The following is a 20751-nucleotide window of genomic DNA, read 5'->3' on the forward strand; positions in this document are numbered from 1 at the left end:
AGCCAAGCGGTGCCACCGCTTGGTTCTCGGGTTCTAGGCGGTGCCATCGCCTAATCTGGCGGTGCCACCGCCTACACTATTTCAGCTCACTGGTTGGGCTCCAAACTTGGCCCAAACCAGTCCGAACTCGGGCCCAATTGACCCCTACTTGAGTTATAAGATTAACACCTAATCCTAACCCTAATTAACATGCTAACTACGAATTTCAAGACATTTTCTAAGCTATTACAAAGTCCGCAAGTCAAGACTTTTTCCGACGAGCTTCCAGCGAACTTCCGATGGTCTTCCGACGAACTCTTGGAAACCATTCTACGGACTCCCGGCAAGCTCCTAGACTTCACGATTTGATCTTGGCGAGTTCCAATGAGCTTCTTCGGCAAGCTCTGATCTTTCTCGGCAAGCTCCGCGAACTTCCAATGAACCTTCCGGTGAGCTTCCGAAATACCCTTCGGCAAGCTCCCTACTCATTCTCGGCTAGTTCCGGCAGCATTCCCGACGAACCTTCGGACTTTCGTCGAACTCTCGAACTCACAACAAATCCTTCGCGCTTGACTCCGACACTTTATTTCACTTTATGTCTTCATCATTATCGTAGTTAATCCTGCACACACAAGCCAAAACTCTACTCCGATCTAGACAATTATTACAACCCGAATTGACATTCTATTACCCGGCATGTCATTGGTTGGCGCTTCATCCGATTCTTCATCGCATTGTCCTCTCTTGCGGCTTGTTGCCCAATCGGTGGTTGACCTCCGCAACCCCGATATCCTTGGTGCAATTCCACTCTCCTTGGCCCGATGCCCGACGTCCAAAGCCTTCTGCCATCCAATATCCTAACGTGATCTCCTCCGACGCAACGTCAATTCCTCCTGCGTTAACTATCTAATCCTGATCGAGTAGACCTGCATCACTCAAAATGCAGTTAAACATCTAAACACAATCAATTAGTTTCATCATCAAAATTCGAGATTCAACACAATACGCTCTGTGATCTGATTGGGCCCATAAAAATGTGGGGATAGCTTCATGGTGGCTCGAGTGTTGATAGAGAGTTGCTTGTATGGTTGTAGGCGAAGATAAACCTAATCTCCCACTGAAAATTCTCTTTCACTTCGTCGTGTGTCGGCTTGCTGCTTCATTCTGGCTTGAGCGGTAGAGAGATTATCTTTTAACAGTTGTAAGAGTTTGTCCCTATCTGGTCTATTATTGGAAATGATGTGATCAAGGCTTGCCAACATTTTTTCTCTTCAGGTCATATTCTTAAAGAGATGAATTGCACTTTTATTTCTTTAATTCTGAAGAATGCAGGGGCTGATTCACTAGAGAACTATCGACCCATATCATTATGCAACTTTTTTTACAAGATCATCTCCAAAAATATTGGCAAATAGAATGCAAAAAATTTGGACCATTTCTCGATTTGTGCATGTCATCCTTGCGCAGGGGCCATGCTAATCTTCTCAGCTCTTGAAAGAGATTATTAGAGACTCAAGATCCTGTTTGGAGCAAGATCTCAAAATGGAGCACTTTACCCGAAGAGAAAAAGATATTTTTATCAAATTTAATTTTGCCAAATTATGTACCCACAGGTAGTTTTGATATATCTGGATAAACATTTTCTATGTTGACTATAATTAGGATTTATAGTCTACAGCATGTGTAGTCATAACTATCGCATTCGCACTCTATGAGTTACTTGGCTTTGTCTATGACTTGTATAGATAAAGCTATTTATAGAAACTTTACACATAATCAATTTACTTTTACTTACCAAAAAAAAAAAAAGAATGCAAAAGGTAATACACAAGATCATTAGCCCAAATCAAGCTGCTTTCATCAAAGGGAGAAGTATACATCATAACATTTTGCTTGCTAATGACTTGGTCAAAGATTTGCATTCAAAAGCAAGAGGGACAAAAATCTGTTTTAAAGCTGATTTACGGAAAGCCTTTGATTCAGTTAATAGGAAATTTATCTATAAGATGCTCCTCGATATGAACTTCCCACAGCATTGGGTTAATTGGATTCTATCATGCCTGGAAACTCCAAAGTTTTCGATACTCTTTAATGGCTCACCTATTGGTTTTTTTGGGAGCACGAATGGCATCCGACATAGTGATCCTCTCTCTCCATATCTCTTTACTATCGCGATGGAAGGACTTAGCTGTATGTTGGAACACGCAGTCTTAAATGGCAGCATTAAGGTACCCATTGCTGGTTCTATTCATATATCACATATAACATTTGCAGATGATTTACTTATCTTTCTCCAAAATGATCCAACTTCAGTAAAGAACCTGGCTACTATTATGAATGACTTTGGTATGGTTTCTGGACTTCAGTTAAATCATGTGAAAAGTATAGTATATATGAGCCCTTACGTTGAGGATAAGGTCTTTATTGCACAAACTTTGGGGGTTAGCGAGGGAAGCCTGCCAGTTCCATATTTGGGTCTCCCGCCCATATCCACAGGCATTCACAAAACTCACTCTCAGCCTATCCTATAAAAAATAAAGAATATAATTTCTTATTGGAAAAATAGGTTTCTATCAAAAGCAGGACGACTCGAACTCATCCGTTCGGTATTGCACTCCTACTCTATATATTGGTGTAATGCATTTCTTCGGCCTGCTGGACTTCTCCAAGATATTGAACGGTTATTAATGAACTTATTTTGGAATGGCACAAATGATAAGGCAATGCATATGATAGATTGGGATAACATTTGCAAACCGAAAAATGAAGGGGGGCTAAACTTGAGAAATACTAGAGATTGGAATCAAGCATGTCTGGTATAACAATTGTGGGATCTTTTGCAAAACAAATGTTCCTTATGTTTACATTGGGTTTTTGCTAGGTATCTTTCAAAGGAATCAATCTGGGAAATTTCAACAAGAACATACCATTCTGCAGCTTGGAAAGGAATTTTAAAGGCAACGAATTGGCTAATCAAACACATTTCTTATGCAATCTCTTCTGGAACTAGTACTAATATGTGGTACGATCCTTGGGTGAATGGGAAGAGTATATTTCAAATATATGGCGACAGAATACGAAATTATCTTGGGGCTCCCAAAGATTGGAAGGTTTCCGAGTTCATTGCTAACGGTACCTGGTGTCTCCCTAATCCTATTTCTCCCGAAATGTTATCACTTTGGCCGACTATTATAGCTATTCCAATCAGGAACAACTCTTCAGATATACTTATTTGGCCTCATGACAATGGCAAATTTAGTGCCACATCTGCATGGAATCAAATTAGGCAAAGAAAAAATAAGTGGGTCCCAAGCAGTTGGACATGGGATCGACCGGGATCACAAAGACATTCCTTATATACATGGCAGGCCCTTCTCAATAAACTACCTACAATTGACAATATGAGAAGAAGAGGTATCTATCATGTTAACCGATGCTCCCTTTGTATGCAACAAGAAGAAACTGTTGACCACCTCTATTTTGCTTGTGATTATACAAAATGGATATGGAAGGAGATTCTCCAGCGATTTGAACTCAATAGACTGCCGCAACCAAACTTGCACCAAGAACTAGGCGACCTCATGCAATGTTTCTCAAGAAAAGGGCCCCTCACACAACTAGCAAAGGTTACTTTCAGATGCGCTATTTGGTGGATGTAGAAGGAGAGATGTAACAGAATCTTTGAATGTCAACACACAAACAATGCTCAGCTCTTGAAAGAGATTATTAGAGACTCAAGATCCTGTATGGAGCATGATCTCAAAACAGAGCACTTTACCCGAAGAGAAAAAGATATTTTAATCAAATTTAATTTTGCTATTAGCTAAAGATCTTGGGAATGATGCCAAATTATGTACCCATAGATAGTTTTGATATATCTGGATAAACATTTTCTATGTTGACTATAATTAGGAGTTATAGTCTACAGCATGTGCAGTCATAACTATCGCATTCGCACTCTATGAGTTACTTGGCTTTGTCTATGACTTGTATAGATAAAGCAATTTGAAGAAACTTTACACATAATCAATTTACTTTTACTTACCAAAAAAAGTTTGTCCCTATCAATCAATTCTTTGTCAACCTGATCTACCTTGGCCGAGCTAATTACATACTTTGGAATCACAAGGGCTGGTCGACCATACAATGCTTCATAAGGGGCACATTTTGTAGATGAATGATATGTAGTATTATACCACCATTCAGCCCAGGGAAGCCATTTCGCCCACTCTTTTGGTCGTTCGCTAGCGAAACACCGGAGGTATGTCTCTAAGGACCTATTTACCACCTCTGTTTGGCCGTCAGTTTGTGGATGATACGCTGTGCTCATCTTGAGTTTGGTGCCTTGTAATTGAAATAACTCGGTCCAAAATTTACTAGTGAAGATCCTATCACAATCACTTACGATGGACCTTGGCATCCAATGCAGTTTAATAATATTTTCTATGAAAATCTGGGCAATACTAGCAGCAGTGTAGGGATTTTTCACAGCACAAAAATGAGCATATTTCGTAAGTCGATCAACCACCACGAGAATCGTGCTTTTACCTTTGGAAGATGGCAGCCCTTCAATGAAGTCCATGGAGATGTCAGTCCACACTGAGTCTGGTATGGGTAGTGGTTGTAGCTTCCTTGGATTTGCCACAGTTTCACCCTTGTGCTGTTGACATACATCACATTGTGCCACATATTCAGCAATAATTTTTTTCATCCCTCTCCAATAAAAATTTTGCTTCACTCTTTTGTAGGTTCTTAGGAATCCAGAGTGCCCTGCTGAAGGTATGGAGTGCATTTCATGCAAGATGATTGCGATGCAAGGGGAGTCAGGTATAAGCACAATGCGACCTTTGTAGCGTAGATCCCTCGAATCCCAGGTGTAGTGGGCTATTGCACTTGGATCCTCCAATTTTTTTATGATGTTGCTGATCTCTAGATTCTTCTTCCATTCTTCCCTAATGTCCTTAAGGAGACCGGTGGTAGGAAGGGAGATGGCTGAAACCTTAGCTTGTTCAGGTAACCGTGAGAGTGCATCTGCAACAACATTTTCTTTCCCCTTTTTGTAAATAATTTCATAATCAAATCCAAGAAGTTTGGTTACCCATTTTTGTTGCTCAGGGGATGATATATTTTGCTCCAAAAAGTACTTGAGGCTTTTATGGTCAGTTTTAATTTGAAATCTTCGGCCGATCAGGTAGGGTCTCCACCTCGTTACTGCATGTACAATGGCAAGCATCTCCTTATCATATACTGACATGTTTTGATGGGAGGGAGATAATACCTTGCTAGTGTATGCGAGTGGTCGACCATTTTGCATGAGAACGACTCTAATTCCGACTCCAGATGCATCGGCCTCAATGATGAAGGGTCTATTGAAATCTGGTAGCGCAAGCACCGGCGTCGTTGTCATGGGTGCTTTAAGTTTGTCGAAGGCAGTAGAGGCTTTGTTCGACCATTGGAAAGCATCTTTTTTCAGTAAAGAAGTGACTGGTGCACTGATCTTCCCATAGTCCTTAACAAATTTTCAGTAGTAGCCCGTTAGTCCAAGGAACCCCCGCAGTAATTTCACGTTTGTAGGTTTCGGCTGTTAGGATCGGAGCGGCACTAAGAGGGGGGGGTGAATTAGTGCAGCGGATTAAAACTTCGATTTTAATCAAAATCTTTCGTACGTTAAGAACGAAACTTGAGAAATTTAACTTGAAGGCGTATTCTTGAAGTTGCGCAGCAAGAGTAATAAGGAACTAAAGCAGTAAGAAGATTTGCAGTAATGTAAATGACAATAATAAAGAGCAAACCAGAGATTACGCCGATTTTTAGAGTGGTTCGGTCAAATGACCTACTCCACTTGCGAGACCCCTCTTCGATGAGGCTCCCACCTTCCACTAGCAAGTCTCTTGAAATGGAAGGGTAAACACCCCTCTTACAACCTTTTACAAGCAGCTCAACCTCTTACAAATTTTCAATAAGAAAGAAGGAGGAGAACTCTCTAGCAAATTGAAAACAAGACTTGCTAAGACTTTCTAAGACTTTTCTCTCAATCAAAATGCTTCTCAAAAGTTGTAACCTCAGCTGAGATTTGAGGGGTATTTATAGGCCTCAAGAGGATTCAAATTTTGGGTTTCAAAATTTGAATTCTCTTAGGGTTCCCGGTGCTGGAGGTTCCACCGCCCAGCACTCGGGTGCTGGACGGTGCAACCGCCCAGCCAAGGAGGTGTCACCGCCCAGCTAGGCGGTGCCACCGCCTACAGTGTTTTCAGCCCGACTACAGTGTTTTCAGCCACTAGTTGGGCTTCAATCTTGGCTCTCTAGTTCGCTGGTTTAGCTTAATTTTTAGCCTAAACCAACTCTGACTTTGGGCCCAGTTGGCCCCTAACCAGGATATAGGATTATCTCTTAATCCTAATCCTAATTACAAGTGAACTACATAACAAAAACACATCCTAAGCAAGCTTTCAACCTCGAACGTCGAGTCTTGTTTCGGCGAGCTTTCCGACGAACTTCTTCCGACGGACTCCCATCAAGCTCCCGATCTTGTGATGACTTTAACGAGTAGCCGAGCCTTCTCGGTGATCTCCGTGAACCTCCGACGATCTCTTCGGCAAACTTCCGATAGGTTCCCGATTTCTTCTCGGTTGGTTCCGGCAGCATCTCCGACGATTCTTCGGACTCTTAAACGTCCATCGATCTTGACTCCGGTATTCTTGCTTTGTGTTTTCTGGTTATCGTAGTTAATCCTGCACACTTAACTCAATAATATGGATTAGATCAAATAACCCATCAATTGATTTTATCATCAAAATCCGAGATTCAACAATCTCCCCCTTTTTGATGATGACAATCAATTGATGACGGAGTTAAACGTAACTCCCCCTATCTATATGCCATATTATGAGAAGATAAAACACTTGAATTTCATCATTGAATTCAAGTATAAACCGATAAGCTCTAACCGTAGAACTTATCGTTATTCTCATTAAGCATAATGTAAATGCGAAACTTTGATGAAAATCTTTTTCAAGTCGAAAGATAAGAGACATTTTACTATGACAAGAGATAAAGATTTTCAACTTGAATTGCATGATTATACATTTTAGACATGCATTCAATATGATCAATCAATCTTACGATATTTTCAAGGATTTTGCAAGGCATATAAGATAATCATCGATCGATCACTTTTCTCAAGGATTTTGCAATTCATATTTTGTCATGCTATTAAGAATGATATAAGTCATCACTTTTCTCCCCCTTTGTCATCAACAAAAAGGAAAATGAGACTTGAAGCACATATTTTGTCATACAACGATTTTATCATTGAAAATTAAGTATGCAAAAATATTTACGCAGAGTTCATTTTAGAGGAAAATTCAGCATGCATTCATATTATCTAATCTCTTCTTTCTATGAATAATAGAAATTGTAGATGTATAAGAGAGAGATTGGGATAAAAAAAAATTCAAGTAGTAATTTCACGAAGTCAAGATCATAATTCGAATACAAACTCATTCAAATCGTCAAATTCATGAAAATCTCAACATTACTTTTTAATCATCACATAAGGCATTTAAAGAATTTTTGAAACATAGGAGAATGATGAATTTAAGCATACAATGTTTCAATCAAATTCAAGTCATGAATGCCAATACTTTCATATTTGTAAGTATCAATTCATGAATGCCAAAAGATATTATTTGTGATTCCAATTTTGCAAGATCAAGATTATGATTTAGATAAAACTTATTTAAATCAAATCGCTAACTTGAAATTCATAATCAAGTCATCAAAGTCGATTTCGAGATTTCACAACATGTCATATGGAATTTGAAGGAGAATGAGAGATGGAAAGAAGATGAAAAACTTTACGGAAAATCCAATCAAACAAGTTTATTATTTAGGGACAATTTAACATACCTAATTCCCTTCTAATGAATTCAAATTGGTCTTCATTCAAGGCTTTTGTGAATATATCTGCTAATTGATGCTTTGTGTCAATGAATTCTAGAACAACATTATTGTTAAGGACATGATCGCGTATGAAATGATGCCTAACGTCGATGTGCTTAGTTCTAGAATGCTGAATTGGATTTTTAGTAAGGCATATGGCACTAGTATTATCGCATTTTATGGGAATATTTTCAAGGTGAATTCCATAGTCTTCTAATGTATTTTTCATCCAAATTACTTGTGCACAACATGCAATTGCATCAATGTATTCGGCTTCCGCCGTAGATAGTGCAACTGAATTTTGTTTCTTGGAAGTCCAAGAAACAAGTGCATGTCCTAAAAATTGGCATGTTCTGGATGTACTTTTTCTATCTATCCTGCATCCGCCAAAATCGGCATCTGCATAAGCTATTAGATCGAATTTTTCAGATTTTGGATACCACAATCCTAAATTTGGAGTTCCTTTAAGATACCTAAATATTCTTTTAACACTCTTAAGATGAGATAATTTAGGATTAGATTGAAACCTAGCGCAAAGTCCTACACTAAACATAATATCCGGTCTAGTCGCGGTGAGGTAAAGTAGACTACCTATCATTCCCCTATATGTTTTTTGATCAAAATTTTCACCACTTTCATCCATATCTAACTTAGTCGCAGTACTCATAGGTGTGTTTATTGCTTTTGAATTATCCATGTTAAATCGTTTTAATAATTCTAATGTATATTTAGATTGGTTAAGAAATATACCATCACTAAGTTGTTTGATTTGTAATCCCAAAAAGAAGGTTAATTCACCCATTAAACTCATTTCAAATTCAAGACTCATACATTTGGCAAATGATTCACATAGTGATTCATCCGAAGAGCCAAAAATAATATCGTCAACATAAATTTACACAATAAGAAAATTATTTTCAAAATGTTTAATAAACAATGTAGTATCAACCTTGCCTTTGGTAAAATTATTTAAAATAAGAAAGGAACTAAGCCTTTCATACCAAGCTCTAGGAGCTTGTTTTAAGCCATAGAGAGCTTTAGTCAATTTGAATACATGATTAGGAAGAAGAGAATTTTCAAATCCGGGAGGTTGTTCGACAAATACTTCTTCGGAAATAAAACCATTCAAGAAAGCACTTTTAACATCCATTTGAAATAGTTTAAAATTATTACTACTAGCATAGGCAAGGAGCATCCTTATGGATTCTAATCGAGCCACGGGAGCGAAGGTTTCTTCGTAATCGATACCTTCTTCTTGGTTGAAACCTTTGGCCACTAATCTAGCCTTGTTTCTAACCACGATACCATTTTCGTCTTGCTTGTTTCTAAAGACCCACTTAGTACCTATGACTAAGTGGTCACTTGGTCTAGGAACAAGCTTCCATACCTCATTCCTCTCAAATTGGTTCAATTCTTCTTGCATTGCAATGATCCAAAAATCATCTTTTAAGGCTTCGTCAATGCATTTAGGTTCAATTTGAGAAAGGAAAGCGGCGTTAGCACAGAAATTTTTGAAAGAAGAACGAGTTTGAACCCCTTTTGATGTATCTCCTATAATTTGCTCTTTTGGATGAGCATCTACATACTTCCATTCTTTTGGTAAAGAAATTTCGGAAGAAGATGCATTCAAATGGCTATTTTGAGGAGAGGGTTCATTTAAATTCAAATTATCAAAACCAAGATCATCATCAAAATCATTCTTCTTTAAATCGGAAATTTCATTAAAAACTACATGAATAGACTCTTCAATTACTAAAGTTCTTTTATTAAAAACCCGAAAAGCTTTAGAAACGGAAGAGTAACCAAGAAAGATGCCTTCATCGGATTTAGCATCAAATTTTCCTAAAGCATCCCTTTCATTTAAAATAAAGCATTTACAACCAAAAACTTTAAAATAGGAGATGTTTGGTTTTTTGTTATTCCATAATTCATAGGGAGTTTTGGATAAGGATGGTCTTATTAGGACTCTATTCATGATGTAGCAAGCCGTATTTACGGCTTCGGCCCAAAAGTACTTAGGTAAACTATGTTCATTCAACATAGTTCTTGCCATTTCTTGTAGGTTTCTATTTTTCCTTTCAACTACTCCATTTTGTTGAGGATTTCTTGGAGTTGAGAAGTTGTGATTGTACCCATTACTTTCGTAAAAATTTTGAAAGTCACGATTTTGGAATTCACCACCGTGATCACTCCGAATTGATGAAATCATGAAGCCTTTTTCGTTTTGAGTGAGTTTACAAAATTTAGAGAAACACTTGAAGCAATCACTTTTGTGAGCTAAGAAATAGGTCCAAGTGTATCTAGAGTAGTCATCCACAATCACAAAAGCATATTTGCTTCCACCTAGACTTGTTGTATCAATTGGTCCAAATAGGTCCAAATGGATCAATTGTAATGGTCTAGTAGTGCTAATTTGATTTTTTGGTTTGAAGCTTGTTTTTATTTGTTTGCCTAGTTGACATGCATCGCATACTTTGTCCTTAATAAACTTTATATTTGGAATTCCTCGTACTAATTCTTGAGATGAGATCTTAGATATTGTTTTCATGCTTGCATGGCCTAATCTCCTATGCCAAAGCCAAGCATCATCATTTACGACGGAGAAGCACATTTCATTACTTAGTTCATCAAGATTGATGGTATAGACATTATTTTGTTTTAAAGCAATCATAGTCATGTTATGATTTGGTTTTTCAATAATGCACATATTTGATTCAAATCTAACGATGTAACCTTTATCGCATAGTTGACTAATACTCAAGAGATTATGTTTCAATCCATCAACTAGTAAGACATCATCAATGGAAAAATTAAATTTGTTACCAATAGTTCCCTTGCCAATGATTTTGCCCTTATTGTTGTCTCCGAAGGTAACGTACCCTTCTTCTTTGCTAGTGAGCATAGAGAAATGAGATGGATCTCCAGTCATATGTCTTGAGCATCCACTATCGAGATACCATCTCTTGCTCCTAGCTTGTGGGTTTGTCTACAAAAGAGGATGATTTTTAGGTACCCATTTGATTTTGGGTGCCTCAAAAATTGACCCACTAACTTTGTTATTTATTATTGAATTCTTTATAGTTCCTTTAGGAACCCATATTAATTTTTGTGAACTAATTTTCCTAAATGGGCATTTGTAGGCAATATGTCCGGATTTGCAACAAAAGTTGCATTTCATATAAGAGGAAACATGTAATGTAGGTCCTTTTATGAAAGTGGTAGGATTTTGATGTAATCCTTTTACAAATCCAATTCCATTTCTATTTGCTATGTGACCCTTGTGTGCAAGGATCATATCTAATCCTTTGCTACCAACCTTAAACTTGTTTAAGGTTTCCTTAAGAAGCAAATTTTTATTTTTTATTGCTTCTAAGTGCTCACACTTAGAGCATGGAGGAGTTTGAAGACTATCAAACTTATCTTGTAGCAAAGCATGCTCTTTCTTTAAGATACTTAACTTCTTGCTAACAGTTCTACATTCATCAAATAATTCATGAAAAGCGATAGATAGTTCTTCAAAAGATAAATCTTCATTAAATAAATCACATACCTCTTCTCCTAACGCCATTAGCGTGTAATGAGCAACTTGCTCGGTGTTGGACTCCTCTTCTTCGGATGCGCTTGAATCATCCCACGTTGCCTTGAATGCCTTCTTCTTTGATGTTCTCTTTTTTGCTTGAGGACAATCGTTCTTATAGTGTCCTGGTTTTTTTCATTCATAGCAAATCACTTGGTCCTTCTTTTGTTCAAATTTATTTTTTGTATTATTTTTAAATCTGTTCTTTCTTAAATATTTTTTAAATTTTTGAGTCAAAAGTGCAATGTCATTGTCACTGTCCTCATCACTTGATGTTCCTTTCAAGTGGTCTTCTTGTGATTTGAGTGCCATATCCTTCCTGTTCTTTGGAAGGGGGTTCTCGAGCTCGTCATGAGCTTGACATGTCATTTCGTAGGTCATTAGAGACCCAATGAGTTCTTCAAGAGGGAATGCTTTAAGGTCTTTGGCCTCTTGAATGGCCGTAACTTTTGGATCCCAACTTTTAGGGAGGGATCTTAAGATTTTAGTTACTAGTTCAAAGTTAGTAAAATCTTTACCAAGAACTTTGAGTCCATTGATGACATCCGTAAACCGGGTGTACATGTCTCCGATGGACTCACTTGGTTTCATTCGGAAAAGTTCGTAAGAGTGCACAAGGATGTTGATTTTGGACTCTTTCACTCGGCTAGTGCCTTCATGAGTGACCTCAAGAGTTCTCCAAATATCAAAAGCCGAATCACACATTGAAACACGATTAAATTCGTTTTTGTCTAGTGCACAAAACAAGGCATTCATAGCCTTTGCATTTAAAGCAAAAACCTTCTTCTCCGATTCATCCCATTCGCTCATCGGAAGAGAAGATTTTTGAAATCCATTCTCGACAATAGACCAAAGCTCAAAGTCCATAGAAATGAGGAAGATTCTCATGCGAGTCTTCCAATATGTGTAATCCGACCCATTAAACAAAGGTGGTCGTGCAATAGAATGACCCTCTTGCATGCCGGAGTAAGCCATCTCTCTTGGGTATTAAACCAAATATGAGAGATAACCTTGCTCTGATACCACTTGTTAGGATCGGAGCGGCACTAAGAGGGGGGGGTGAATTAGTGCAGCGGATTAAAACTTCGATTTTAATCAAAATCTTTCGTACGTTAAGAACGAAACTTGAGAAATTTAACTTGAAGGCGTATTCTTGAAGTTGCGCAGCAAGAGTAATAAGGAACTAAAGCAGTAAGAAGATTTGCAGTAATGTAAATGACAATAATAAAGAGTAAACCAGAGATTACGCCGATTTTTAGAGTGGTTCGGTCAAATGACCTACTCCACTTGCGAGGCTCCTCTTCGATGAGGCTCCCACCTTCCACTAGCAAGTCTCTTGAAATGGAAGGGTAAACACCCCTCTTACAACCTTTTACAAGCAGCTCAACCTCTTACAAATTTTCAATAAGAAAGAAGGAGGAGAACTCTCTAACAAATTAAAAACAAGACTTGCTAAGACTTTCTAAGACTTTTCTCTCAATCAAAATGCTTCTCAAAAGTTGTAACCTCAGTTGAGATTTGAGGGGTATTTATAGGCCTCAAGAGGATTCAAATTTTGGGTTTCAAAATTTGAATTCTCTTAGGGTTCCCGGTGCTGGAGGTTCCACCGCCCAGCCAGGCGGTGCCACCGCCCAGCACTCGGGTGCTGGACGGTGCAACCGCCCAGCCAAGGAGGTGTCACCGCCCAGCTAGGCGGTGCCACCGCCTACAGTGTTTTCAGCCCGACTACAGTGTTTTCAGCCACTAGTTGGGCTTCAATCTTGGCTCTCTAGTTCGCTGGTTTAGCTTAATTTTTAGCCTAAACCAACTCTGACTTTGGGCCCAGTTGGCCCCTAACCAGGATATAGGATTATCTCTTAATCCTAATCCTAATTACAAGTGAACTACATAACAAAAACACATCCTAAGCAAGCTTTCAACCGCGAACGTCGAGTCTTGTTTCGGCGAGCTTTCCGACGAACTTCTTCCGACGGACTCCCATCAAGCTCCCGATCTTGTGATGACTTTAACGAGTAGCCGAGCCTTCTCGGTGATCTCCGTGAACCTCCGACGATCTCTTCGGCGAACTTCCGATAGGTTCCCGATTTCTTCTCGGTTGGTTCCGGCAGCATCTCCGACGATTCTTTGGACTCTTAAACGTCCATCGATCTTGACTCCGGTATTCTTGCTTTGTGTTTTCTAGTTATCGTAGTTAATCCTGCACACTTAACTCAATAATATGGATTAGATCAAATAACCCATCAATTGATTTTATCATCAAAATCCGAGATTCAACATCGGCCAGCCTTGCATTGCCTCAATTTTTGTTGGGTCTACCGCCACTCCTTCTTCTGATATTATATGCCCAAGGTACTCTACTTTTTGCTGGAGAAAGCTGCACTTTGGTTGCTTAACAAAAAGGGTATTCTCCCGAAGGATCGTCAAAACAATCCATAATGCTGAAAGTGAGTCTCAAGAGAAAGGCTGTAAACGAGAATATCATCGAAAAATACCAGCACAAATTTACGAAGAAAGCTCCGAAATATATCATTTATGAGACTTTGAAAAGTTTAAGGAGCATTAGTGAGTCCAAAAGGTATTACCAAGAATTCATAATGGCCATCATGTGTGTGCAATGCAGATTTTGGAATGTCATCGTCACATACCCGAATTTGGTGGTAACCATATCGGAGGTCCAACTTCGTGAAGACTCGAGCTCCTTTCAATTCTTCAAGAAGTTCATCCACCACTAGTATTGGGTATTTGTCCTTGATGGTGATGCCATTTAGACCTTTGTGATCGGTTTTGGAGTTTGCTGACAAGCTCCATTTGCATGACCTAAAGATAAGCAATGCTGACATCATTGTGGCTTCCAGGAATATGAGACATGTACCTTTCGAGTGTTCCCGTCAAGATCGTCGGAAGAAACCAGTACACATGCTCGTGCAAATGCTAATCTCATCTGAGCTGCTGTTGCTTTGTCGATGTAGAGTGGTTGTCCCAGACTACTGTATAACTTTGCAATAAAATGTCGACTCCAAAGATGTAGAGGAAGACCTTGAAAGGATACCCATAATGAAATAGACTGTAGGCTATCTAACTCCAAACGAACATCAGGAGACCAACGTCGTAGAATCATTGGATGGCCGCGAATAGTCCAGAATCCTTCAAGGACCCATTGCAAATCTTCTTCAGAGTATAGCTTGCAAACAAAGAATCCGTTCTCCAGCATATGAAGATCAAATGACGATATTCCCCATCGAGTTTTGATAAATGAGGATAGTGGGAAATAAGATGTTTTGAGACCTACCACATAGCCAACAATCGCCATAGACCATGTCTCAATAAGCTCTACTGAATCAGCAGTCTCGTATACAACAATCTTCTGATAAGCCTGAACTTCTTATCAAAGAATATTCGCCATGTTCCATCCTTCTTGCGTACAAGTAGCACCGGTAAATGGTAGAGGTTGCAACTTGGCCGAATGAGTCCTATTTCGAGCATCTATTTTATAATCCTTTCTATTTCATCCTTCTAGAGATATAGATATTGATATGGCCGAGTATTTGCTGGAGGTTTGCATGAAAGAATCGTTATATAATGATCATGCCGATGGGTAAGAAGTAAGTTGTTGTTAGGACTCTAGCTAGGAGAGTCCTAATTGAGAGGGACATTCATGTAGGAGGTTTTTTCTTAGAAAAGAATTAGGAGTTGTAAGGGAATAGGAGTCCTATTAGGAGTTGGTTAGAAGTAAGAGTCTTAAGGAGGAGTCCTATTAGGAGTTGGTTAGAAGTAAGAGTCTTAAGTAGGAGTCCTATTAGGAGTTGGTAAGAAGTAAGAGTCTTAAGTAGGAGTCCTATTATGTATTCCTTCTCTTTTCTTAAGCAGTATTCTTGGCGTCTCGATGCCGTTCCACTGCCATCCATCAACCCTCCCCAACTATCCAAAGTAATTCCCACAATTGCTTAAAAGATCGTCGCCAAATTCCGCCATCATCTCCACCTTCGTAGATCATCCCATGAATTGCAACAGGTTCTGGTTTCCTACCTTACTAATGCTGCAATTTAGTTATCCCTATCCGAAAATCAAAAAAAAAAAAAAATTGTTCCTATATTGCTGCATAAACTTTTTGTCACAAAGTTTTCTTCTTTACAACGAAAGATACATTGTATAATTTCAGCCGCATAACACTGTTTGTTTGATCTTGATACTATATTTTCTCTGTCATATAAACTAAGATATTACTGTCAATTCCCTCCTCAAATCTCTCGAATTTTTGGTGGAGATTTCGTCGAGAAACCGCTGTTTCTTCGACGATAATTCTGCTCTTACAAGACAACACAATTCTGCAGTAAACTTTCACTAATTTCTATCAAACCTATACATGCCTTTAACCCGTCAACAAAAGAGATATTTTAACTTCACAGATTTGGAGTCATATACTATGGCATCTGAGGAGGCAATCAATGCTATATTTGAAGCCTTTGAGGCACGAATGGAGGATAAGATTCAGACTCTCATTATCGAATTCAGTTTGGGCCAACCACTAAGCCCGAAGAAATCACATCAAGGAGAGAGCTCTAACCAATCACATCATGCCCAAAGAGATGACTTCCAAGAGAGGGGAGGCTCTATGACTGTAACATCCCCCATTTTTGAAAATTTAGTAAAAGATTTGTTTGAAAAAAATAAGGTTTATTTAATAATTATTCTATATTAAATGATTAAATATTTATGGCTAGGGACCTAAGAGTAAATATTAGAAGTTTGATATAATTTATTTAAGGTTCAGATTTAAGTTAAAAAAAAAAAAAATTAGTGGACATGTGTCACTAGCTAGCTTAATGATGCCACCTAAGTTTGCCCTAAGGATGACACCTAGCACTTTTCATGCATGCTTGCCACCTTGAAACTTTGCAACTCTTGTGTTAACCAAAAGTAATTAAATAAGAGATTAAAGGAGAAACTAAATGTAACCTTTAGATGCTGCATCCAACGTGAGTTTAAGAAGAGAAGAGAAGGGAAGAAGAAGAAGAAGAGGAATTGAAGAAGAAGATTTGATTGAGGTTTTGCATCAACTCCCCCCATTTGGGAATCAAATTTGTTTAAGGCAAGTGTTCTAATCTCTTCCTACAGAATTCCTAATCTTTGTTTTCCTTTTAATTCTTCATAATGCAAAAGATTTCAGCTTAGTACCAAACCGTTCTTTCCTTTTGATACAAATCCATGAATCTGAAATTTTTTCGGTAATCTGACCTCTATTCAATGTTTCGGTAATAACATTTTGTAATAAACTCTGATTTGGACAAAACATATTCCATTTGAAAGTAGACTCAAATATCTTTATTTTGACACTAAGATTGAATGATCGGAGTTGAAATGCCTACTAAGACTTCTGTTTCAATTAACCCTACAGATTCTGCAAAATAGGGACTGAAATTTCTGACCTTCTGTTACTAAATTGCTCATTACTCTCTAGAGAAAATTCTGAACTAAGCAAAACTTAGTTCTTTGGAAACTAGATTCGTGTATCTTTCTTTTGACACCTAGTTGGAAATTTTGAAGTATGTTTGCCTTCTGAAACTTCTGTTTAAATCGATTCTATCAAGTCTGCAAAACAGGGATGATCATTTCTGACCTTCCTTTACTCTATTTGTTGTAACTTCCTGTTAATAACTCAAAAAAATTATAAATCTGAGTTCGTCGGAAAATAGATTGATACAGCTTTCCAATGACACCTATTTTTAGTGATTTGGAGCATATTTGGTCACTCAAACAATTCAGAAACTATACCATTCAAATCCTGTCATAATTGAAAACTTTGTTGGGATTTGCCTATTCAATTTTCATCCTATTGGAAAATTGATTTCTGCTAAATTCTTCTTCAATTGAGCTTTATATTAGTCCTTTGAAGTTCTTGTATTGTTCATCCTGAAATTATTGAATATCTGAAATTTATTATGTAATGCTTTGTTTGCATTTCCTTGTTTGATAAGGCACATGTATATCTTCGTTGTTCCGCATGTGCTTCTGATATGTGTCAATGTTATTGTTTATACTACCCTTTTGTACTCTGGTGTCTTGTGGGATATTGTGAACCTTTGCTAGAAATGGTAAAGGGAGTTATGCTTAGAGCCCGCGATTGCTCTGCCGGCCCCATTGACTTCACTCAGACGTGGGTGGATGGAGCTCCCAGACGTGGGAGACTTATGCTTGGTGGTCATCCAGAAATAGATGAATCACATTATGTATTGGTCCCACAGCGCCATCTATGTTTATTGATATGATATCCAAAGCTTTGTTTATGAGTTCTTTGGATAAAAATGGAATGCATGCTACATCAAAAATGACATACAAGCTTGTGTTTATTACTCGGTTCACTTGTTATACCTTGAAGTGTTTCGTATGTCATTGTTATGCTCTCAAACACTCTTATGCCTTTGATATGTACCTAAATGCTTCATATGCTATTTGATACATGCCTAAATGTTTCTTTTGCCAATGAAATGCTCTAATTTCCTTTCTCCTATTGTTATGTCTAATGCCTGTTTTTGAACGAGGTAAACCTTTGTGATTTTATATCAAATGAGATGACTTCAAATGAACATTTGTATTTCTACTTTGTATCTTGATACTAAACCTGCTTGAACTTCTCCTATCGCCATGGATATGTTAGACACTTGCTGAGCTCTTTATGCTCACCCTGTTGCTATATAAACTTTTCAGGGTAGCTTGTCACGCACTGAAAAGCTAGAATTGGGTTAAAGCAGTGAAAGGCTAGAAGATTTTTGAGATAATCTTTGTTGTATGATGGTTTTTGTTGTATAGTAAACTTTACTTCTGATGTAATGTTAAGGATCTATTTATACTTATGTGTTGTAAAATGTCAAAGGACCGCACATGTGTATTGAATGATAAGTTTAAGATGTGTAAGGATAAGAACTCATGGTAAATAATTATCTTTTTGTGATTGTATATACTTCTATGATTATGGATTTGTGGTGTGGTTGATGTTTAGTTGAGTTGTCTTTGGATTTTGTAAATCTCTGAGTGAAATGGATTATGATTATGTAATGTACAGGTTTATGAATTGTGAATATTGATTTTTGAATGATTCTTAGTATCCTCAAATTGTTAGATTGGATCCTGGATTGAATTGCTGATGAATTATAATATTATTGATTTTAGATAGGGTCACACCTCCTGAATGTGATAATTCGGGGGGGGGGGGGCGTGACAGAGTGGTATCAGAGCATGGTTTGAGGATCACTGAAATATTTGATATGTTGACGTGCAAAATATATTGAGGTCTTGTGAACTATAGTGATTGGTGAAAATTTTCTTTGATGCATTTTAGGAATCTAGGATGACGAGGACATTTAGTCCTCCTACTTCATCTACTTTTGATTAATTAAGTACGATAAAAGAGTTGATCGGGGATATTAAATCAGAGTGGCTCAGTAGAAGAATGGTGAAGCTAATACATTGGTAGCAAAAAGAAAAAAAAAAAAAGATGATGCGATTGGAGAAAATATTTGATGTACGAAATTGTTCTGATGATCAAAATAATTTTTAGAGATCAAAGATAATAATAGCAAGGACAAGTTTAAAAAAAAAAAAAATTAGAAATGAATCAGAATGTGCTAATAAGAGGGTCAAGACATAATCGATTTGAAAAGGGAAGTCACCACAAAAGATTTATTGGACCTTTTGAGATTCTTGAGAGGGTTGGTTCTGTCGCTTACAGGATTGCCTTGCCACCATCATTGTGCGATATCAATGATATATTTCATGTTTCAATGATCAGAAAGTATATACCTGATCCCTCTCATATCATTAAGTATGAGCCGATGGTGATTGATAAAGACTTGTTTTATATGGAAAAACCCACCCAGATTGTTGATAAAAAAAAAAAAAAAAGATCTTGCGGAATCGGGTTATCCCTCTAGTTAAAGTGATCTAGAGATATCATTCTGGAGAGGAAATGACTTGGGAGCTTGAGGAAGAAATGATGAAAGCTTATCCTCATCTTTTCGTTTTCGTTGAATGAGGTATGATAAATTTAGAGGACTAAATTTTTCTTTATGAAGGGGAGAGTGTAACATCCCCCATTTTTGAAAATTTAGTAAAAGATTTGTTTGAAAAAAATAAGGTTTATTTAATAATTATTCTATATTAAATGATTAAATATTTATGGCTAGGGACCTAAGAGTAAATATTAGAAGTTTGATATAATTTATTTAAGGTTCAGATTTAAGTTAAAAAAAAAAAAATTAGTGGACATGTGTCACTAGCTAGCTTAATGATACCACCTAAGTTTGCCCTAAGGATGACACCTAGCACTTTTCATGCATGCTTGCCACCTTGAAACTTTGCAACTCTTGTGTTAACCATAAGTAATTAAGTAAGAGATTAAAGGAGAAACTAAATGTAACCTTTAGATGCTGCATCCAACGTGAGTTTAAGAAGAGAAGAGAAGGGAAGAAGAAGAAGAGGAATTGAAGAAGAAGATTTGATTGAGGTTTTGCATCAACTCCCCCCATTTGGGAATCAAATTTGTTTAAGGCAAGTGTTCTAATCTCTTCCTACAGAATTCCTAATCTTTGTTTTCCTTTTAATTCTTCATAATGCAAAAGATTTCAGCTTAGTACCAAACCGTTCTTTCCTTTTGATACAAATCTATGAATCTGAAATTTTTTCGGTAATCTGACCTCTATTCAATGTTTCGGTAATAACATTTTGTAATAAACTCTGATTTAGACAAAACATATTCCATTTGAAAGTAGACTCAAATATCTTTATTTTGACACTAAGATTGAATGATTCGGAGTTGAAATGCCTACTAAGACTTCTGTTTCAATTAACCCTACAGATTCTGCAAAATAGGGACTGAAATTTCTGACCTTCTGTTACTAAATTGCTCATTACTCTCTAGAGAAAATTCTGAACTAAGCAAAACTTAGTTCTTTGGAAACTAGATTCGTGTATCTTTCTTTTGACACCTAGTTGGAAATTTTGAAGTATGTTTGCCTTCTGAAACTTCTATTTAAATCGATTCTATCAAGTCTGCAAAACAGGGATGATCATTTCTGACCTTCCTTTACTCTATTTGTTGTAACTTCCTGTTAAGAACTCAAAAAAATTATAAATCTGAGTTCGTCGGAAAATAGATTGATACATATTTCCAATGACACCTATTTTTAGTGATTTGGAGCATACTTGGTCACTCAAACAATTCAGAAACTATACCATTCAAATCCTGTCATAATTGAAAA

The 20751-nt window shown here is 37.4% G+C and overlaps 1 non-coding gene across 1 annotated transcript; it reads right to left on the reverse strand.

Annotated features, from left to right (window-relative positions):
- Positions 1-1400: 1400 nt before the first annotated feature.
- On the reverse strand, positions 1401-1501 carry LOC135611482 (U6 spliceosomal RNA). The gene has a single exon (XR_010486610.1). It is a non-coding gene; the product is annotated as a U6 spliceosomal RNA (small nuclear RNA).
- Between the last annotated feature and the right edge of the window lie 19250 nt (positions 1502-20751).

This window comes from Musa acuminata, chromosome BXJ2-4, assembly GCF_036884655.1.
Source record: "Musa acuminata AAA Group cultivar baxijiao chromosome BXJ2-4, Cavendish_Baxijiao_AAA, whole genome shotgun sequence".
NCBI classification, from domain to species: domain Eukaryota; kingdom Viridiplantae; phylum Streptophyta; class Magnoliopsida; order Zingiberales; family Musaceae; genus Musa; species Musa acuminata.